At 41.4% G+C, this 7,057-nt stretch overlaps 1 long non-coding RNA gene across 1 annotated transcript; it reads right to left on the bottom strand.

The window, feature by feature from the left end:
• Nucleotides 1–847: 847 nt before the first annotated feature.
• Nucleotides 848–3,394, bottom strand: LOC136357207 (uncharacterized). The gene is made up of 3 exons (XR_010742395.1): nt 2,954–3,394; nt 1,778–1,869; nt 848–1,135 (listed from the first exon to the last, which is right to left on the bottom strand). It is a non-coding gene; the product is annotated as an uncharacterized lncRNA (long non-coding RNA).
• Nucleotides 3,395–7,057: the final 3,663 nt, after the last annotated feature.

Raw genomic sequence — 7,057 nt, 5'->3', positions numbered from 1 at the left:
GAATTAATCATAATTAGAGAAAGTATCGGAGTTTTAGCCGATCTTACCTAATATACATGCTTCTTTTCTGGTTTTATGTATATTTGCCACTTATATAGACAGATCATCCTATATAATCGTATCAAGTTTGATCAGTATCGTCTCGGCTATTTGAATTTCTAACTGATCATGATTTGATATGCTCATATAGATTGATTTGTTTATATAAGTTTGTACTAGAGTATTAGCTACTACTTTATCGTTATCTACATATTCAGCTCTAAATATTTTTCCATTGGCTATTTTCATAATATTGTCTTAAATCTTCTTTCTTAAACCTAATAGGCAGTGTTACAGCCGATGAGGCATGTTTAGGGTCTTTTATTCCCTGATCTATCCCGTCCATAGCCGATTTGGTCTAACTACATCGGCTGAGACCACCAATGATACGCTATCGGCCATCGACTGACTAATTATGCTTTTGTCTTTCTTGTTGATTGCATGATCAAATCAGCTGGCACGCCTTTGACACACTCGAGGCTATCCTTGGACCTGCACTGGAGTTAAGTAGATCTCCCAGTGTAACGCCCCGATTTTCGTTCGGGATTAAAAATCATTTAATATATTCATAGCATAGCCGATCAGATAGATCTAGCATGTATCGGTTAATACTCCGATACTACTTTATATAAAGATGTTAAAGCAAGTAGAATATACCAAACAGAAGCCCAATATACTTAAATGCAACAAAATCTTAATGTAAAGGGCAGATTTAACATATCGATCAATGTGGGACACCCAATTTAGGCTTGGTGCCCCGAAAATCCACTCGTGATCGTCTAGGATTTCGATCACGTACAAATTGATATACAGAACAGCTTTCGATTAATTATACAAATTTGGTTATACAAGCTAATTATACAATTGTTAAAAGGTGAAAAGATCCAAACTAATATATCCTTATTTGAAATACAAGAAAATCCATAGTACTAAACTACTAAACTCCTAAGCTCTTCAACTACTAAAACTACAGCCAATAAACTGCAAAGAATTCAAAGAACTCCATAGGCAAAAGCTCGAGTGTAGACTAGTCTAGACAAACTTGTCGATGCCGTAGATCTCGCTTCCTTCTAATCTCCTTGTTAGCATGTTTTCTCTATATGTCAAATTATGCAAGGGTGAGTACTTATGTACTCAGCAAGACATATTATAAATAATTAAATGTGAAGAGATATGAATAAATAAAACAATAATAAAGTAAAGGAATAATAAAAACCATAAATCATCTTTATCCTCAACATTTTAATTTTAAAAATACTTATACTTCAGGAGTAGGAATCACCCTGATGACACAACTCCAGAACCGGGAGTACGGCACATTCGAATGATTTAATTCACCTCTGCAGAGACTGTCCAGTTTTAACCGCACGATGCCCACAGCTAGCTAGGCTGAGAACAACAGAGCCGTTTGAAGGTCCCACTTACTACTAGTAAGTCTAGGTCTGTCCCCATTCTAGAAGCTGCGGTCGTACTCGTTCGTTTGACATAAGTACTTGGTAAACTTATATCGACCAAGACAGTACTAGCCACCCGGAAATCAACCAATTCCTGCGTACTGTCCCAATCTAAGTTCATTGTATTTTTATGCAGTCTAACTAGGCAGGGCTAAGCAAAAGCTAGCATATAACTGGTTTGCTATATGTTCAGATTATGCATTCAAAATCATGAATGGCTAATGCATAGAATAGAATGTAGAATATAGGATAATTATGCTCAAAGGGGAGGAATAATAACTTGCCTTGCTCCAACGCAAATAAATACGAGATAGGCAACCTGATTATCCGATTCTCGAAATACCATAGGTTGCCATCCAAAAGACAATAAACTCTACTGAGAAAGAGGAAGAACCAAATTTAATAAAAGCCATAAAATAATAAGAAAACGATAAACGGCTAAAAGGGCTAGGGTTTAAGGTATAACCTATCTCTTTTATAGGGTATAGGGATTATGGGGCTAGTATTTGCTAGCGGTAGGTTTAGGTAGTATAATAGCTAGGGTTCAGTTATATGGGAGTTGATTGTGGAGTAGGATAGTATATTGGTTAGGCTCTATATTTTATGTGGAGGCTCTCGTGGTTTGGACGATAGGAAATATACTAGATAGTTGATATGGTTAAATAGGCATGTGGCTAATATGGGTCCAGGTTGGCTTTGATAGAATAGTGGTTAGGATTTAGTTGTTTAGGCCGATATCGAGGTAGGATAAATATCGGCTAGGGTTTTAGGTGTTTGCTAGTCGTCGCTAGAGTTGGACATCATGACGACTAGGTTTAGTATCATTTCTAGCCGTGTCGATAGACAACATATCGGCTAGAAGAATAGGAGGTGGGTGCAGGTTTAGTGGGGCGGAAGTGTTACTCCGACAACCGTGAGTGGCGGCGGAGCGGCTTGGATCACACAGAGCCCGAGAGCTAACTGTGCGGCGTGCAATGGAGGTCGAGGGGATAGTGAAGCTCCGACCGCTATACGCATCAAGGCGTGGGGTGCCAGGAGCAGCACTTCAACCTTGGGTTTGGTTTATGCCGAGCTTTACAACCAACGGTCCGACGTTGAGGTTCGTAGACCGCGCAAACGTCCCCATGGAAGGCGTAAAGTTCTAACCGGCGGCTTTTTAGTGGCTACAGGGTATTTTGGAAATAAAAGAAAATATTTGGAAAGCAAATATAAGTTTAAGTTGTAAATTCAATTAAAAGATTAAATCAAATTTTATTCAAATGGCATTTGAATAAATTAAAGAAATTCAAATAAAATCTTAAAATAGCAAATTTGATATCAAAATGAATAGTTTGAATTTATATGAATTTAGGTCCAAATTTCACTGGAATCGGATCTACGGTTTAGGAGATATAGGCTTCTAAAAATTGGGATTTGAATTAAATCTAAAAAATACAAAAAGTTACTGTTGATGGGCCCACCTGTCAATCTCCTTTTCTTTTTCTCTCTCCTTCTCTCGTCGTCGTCTTCTTCTCTTCTCTGTTCCAGAGAGAGAGAGCCGAGAGAAGAGAGAGGAGAAGGCGAGCGGGGCGGCGGCTCTCCGGTGGCTGGAGGGCGGCGACGTCGGCGTCCACGCGTGTTCCCGAGCAAGACATACCCGGGGAGGGCGGTGGCTGGCGGAGAGAGTGAAGGAGTTGGCCGGAACGGCGCAGTCAAGAGCTTGTCTTCGGCGGCAAAGAGAGGTGGCGGTGGTGGTTGCTATGGGGTGGGGGAGAAGGGGAAAACGGGAAAAATGGAATCAACTCGTCGAGGCGAACTCGATGGCGCGATGGTTTGGCTTGCGAAGCTCCGGTGAGGGAGATCGGGTGGTGGCGGCCATGGGGAGGAGAGAGAACTGGAACTCGATTTTGTATGGAATAGAGGAGGGGTGGCCGGCTATTTATAGGGGTGAGAGGCGGTGGTGAGAGGCGGTTCGGAGGAGGAGATCGAGAAGACACGGCGACGGTAGCGTGAAGAAAAGAATGACGGCGGCCGGCTTCGTTTGCTTAGCGGCGACGGAAGAGGAGTTGGCGGCGGCATGCGCCGTGCACGGCACGCGCACCAGGAGGAGGAGGCGGCTCGGCTGGTGGTGTGGGCTGGTTTGGGCCGGCTTGGCTTAGCTGGGCCGGCAGCCCAAGAAGGAGGAGGAAAATAGAAAATAAAAGAAAAGGGATTGGGCCAAAAGAAAGAAAGAATGGAGTTTCGGCCCGATGACAAAAAGAAAGAAGTCTAATCTGAATACTTGATTTGGATAACTAGGTTTTGCAAAGGATTTGAATTCGGAGAGAATTCACAAAAGAGATTTCTTAAGTTATTTGAGTGCAATATTTACAGATGGAGTTTGAGGAAATTTATTTGGAAGCACTCAAATAGGAAGGGAAATTAATAATATTCCTCAAATATTTTTGGAATATAGAAGGGAATTAGTTGAAGGCAATAAATAGGATTTGAACTCTAAAATTGGTATTATGTATATTTGTGGCTAAAAGGGGAAATTGAGTGAAGAATATAAATTGGAATTTTCTTAGCACAAGAGCTATTATTCATAATATTTGTAATAATACAATTCTTATGCCGAAGAGGAAAATCAAGCCACAACGATTAAATTGGTGGCTAGATCAAAAGGAGGAAAATGGATATTTGGATCGAGAATCAAAGGATGGGTTTAAGATCAAAGGATGGATTAGCAATTAATTCCAATGAGATTGGAATTACTTTGGTCTAGGTTCAAGGACGAAATTGGAGGATTTCTTGGACCATAATTCATAATAGTAAAAATGGTTTTCAAACTAAATTTGAATAAAAGAGTTTTAATCGAAAGAAGGTTTAATATTCGAAAATAGAATTCCAACAAGAAATACCAAATATGTTTTTAAATGAAAAACACAAAAGGGATTAAATACCAGAGAGGTTTTATGCAAGTTAATTTTAGGAAGTCCCGCTAAGTATATTTTCCTAGGTTTAAAAGGTTATTAAGAACATAAGAATCAGCATGATGCAAGATTAGAAAATGACATATTTTCAGGATGTTACAGCAAGGTATCTATATCGTCACACTTTCATGAATCCCACTGTTGTGAAACACTGCTGCCCAAACTCCTTACGCAAGTTCACCCCAAAACCGCTCATAGAGCCACCCAACAGTCTTTCATATAGTGGGACAATGTACTAGGCTAAGTTACTTGATCGTGCGGATGGACGCAACTATGTCATTTCCCATGGGATAAGGGGGTAATTATAATCCGGTTAAACCACCCAAAACTTTCCAAACTCCCCACACCAACATCACAAACTTCATCATTCATCAACATTCATAATCACAACTCAATAATGCCCATTTTAACCGGATTCCTAAGTTTGTAAAGATATTTAAATAATAAACCACATAAAATGATGTCCAATGCATCTTTCTATGATTTCATGTGGCAGTGCTCGGAAGCATTAATAATTACCACAATGTTATTCTGAAGTATAACATCTACCCATGAGATGTTAAAAGAGTAATTATCATGCATCAAATTTAAATATGAAGATTATCTCAAGGTTTCTATATGATTAAAATTTTAGTTATGTCTTGCCTTGCGCCTTAAGATTTCCCGCGGCTTCAGCGTAGCCATCTGGGTCCACGTCAGTTCCTTGGATGTCGACAGGACTTGTTGTACGGTCTAACGTACGAATACGAAAACATAGCAAATAAAGCCTATAAGCAAATTGCTACAAGAAACGATAAAGCCAAGGAATAAAATTGGAGCGAGGCGAGAGGACAAAGGAATGGGTTTAAAATAAGTTTTAATTTGAAAATAAAAGAGAGGTGTTCTACAGGTTGGAGATTGAATAAAATCAAATAAAGAATAATTTTGGATAGGTGGGGTCTATTTGGTGGATTGGTTTTTAGTCGGTGCTAGAATAGGGCAGCACGACGGCTAGATATGTGGAGTTGGTTAGCCGATGCTAAGGATGGGTAGCATAGCAGCTAAATGTTTGGCTCGTCTAGTCGATGCTACAGTTAAGCAGCACAACGGCTAGAGTCGGGAAAATTTGTGGGGGTTTGCAAGATGGAAAGTGTTACTCCATTGCCGTGAGTGGCAGCAGAGCGGCTAGGATCGCATAGAGCTCGGAAGCTAGTGTGCTGTGGAGGTCGAGGGAGAAGTGAAGCTCCGACCACTATACGCGTCGAGGCGTGGGGTGCGAAGAGCAACACTTCGACCTTAGGATTAGATTATACCGGGTTTTATGACCAACGGTTTGACGTCGGGGTTTGAGACCACACGAACGTCTCCATGGAAGGCGTAAAGTTTCCACAGCAGTTTTTTGGTGGCTAAAGGATGGTATATGAGTGGTTTAAAAAGAAGTATTTTAAATAAATCAAAGGAATTTAAATTCAAAAAGGGGTTTTAAATAAATTGAAAAAATAAAATTTAAAATGGTATTTTAAAAGAAATAAAGAAAAGGTAATTAAATAAATAAAAGATATTTAAAGAAATTAAAAGATAATTTAATTTAAAAGTTTTTTTAAATAAAGCAATAAATTTAAAATTAAAGGGATTTAAGATAAATAAAATAGGTTTAAATTAAAAAATATTTAAATAAATAAATTTAAATAAAATTTTAAAATAGGAAATTTGGTATCAAAAGAGAGGGTTTGAAATTAGATGAATTTAGATCAAAAGTTTTCTGGAATTGGATCATCGGTTGGTGAGATATGGATGTCTAAAGTTTGAAATTGAATAAAAAGAAAAAGGATTACTTTATAAAAGGTGGGGGCCACTGTCATAGCCTCTTCTCCTTCTTCTACCTCTTCTTCTTCTGTTCCTGTTTTTGCCGAACAGGTAGAGAGGAGAGGGAGGAGGGGCGCTAGAGCTCCGGTGGCTGGGGATCGGCGACGTTGGCGGCAACGTGTGTTCCCGGACGACGCGCATCTGGCAAGGATGGTGGCCGGCAGAGGTAGATGAGGAGTTAGCCGGAACGGCGAGCACAATTGCATGAACCGGAGAGAGAGAGAGAAAGCTCCGGTGAGGCTCGATTCGAAAGGAAAAAGAAGGGGGAAAGGGGTAAAATGGGTTCACCAGAGGGAGGCAAAGCCGATGGTGCAAGGAAACTAGGAGGGAAGCTATAGGGGAGGAGATCGACCGATGGCGGCGTCGGCCGGACTTGGCAGGAGAGAGAGAGCTCGAGGAGCTCGGCTATGGGGAAGGAAACGGGGTCTCACTGGCTATATATAGGCGAGGAGAGGCGGTGGAGTAGGTCGGTTCCAATGGAGAATAGCGAAGGATGCACGGCAACGGCGACGTGGGGAAGAGGAGTACGGCGCCGGCTCTGTCCGTTGATTGGCCGGTGATGGCGGTTCGGCTCGGCGGCGTGACGTCGCAGCTGACGTTGGTGATAGATCCTTCGCGTCGACGGCAAGACAACGGCAGCGGCGCAAAGCTGCGGGCGACGGCAGCACAAAGCCACGGCGACGGTGGCGGCGGTGTGCCACGCGCGCCCACAGAGAAGAGAAAGGAGCCGGCTTAGCTGGGGCTGGGTCGGCTTGGGCTGAGGAGGGA

This window comes from Oryza sativa, chromosome 7 (genome assembly GCF_034140825.1).
Source record: "Oryza sativa Japonica Group chromosome 7, ASM3414082v1".
NCBI lineage: Eukaryota > Viridiplantae > Streptophyta > Magnoliopsida > Poales > Poaceae > Oryza > Oryza sativa.
This window is presented reverse-complemented; position numbering and strand designations above follow the sequence as displayed.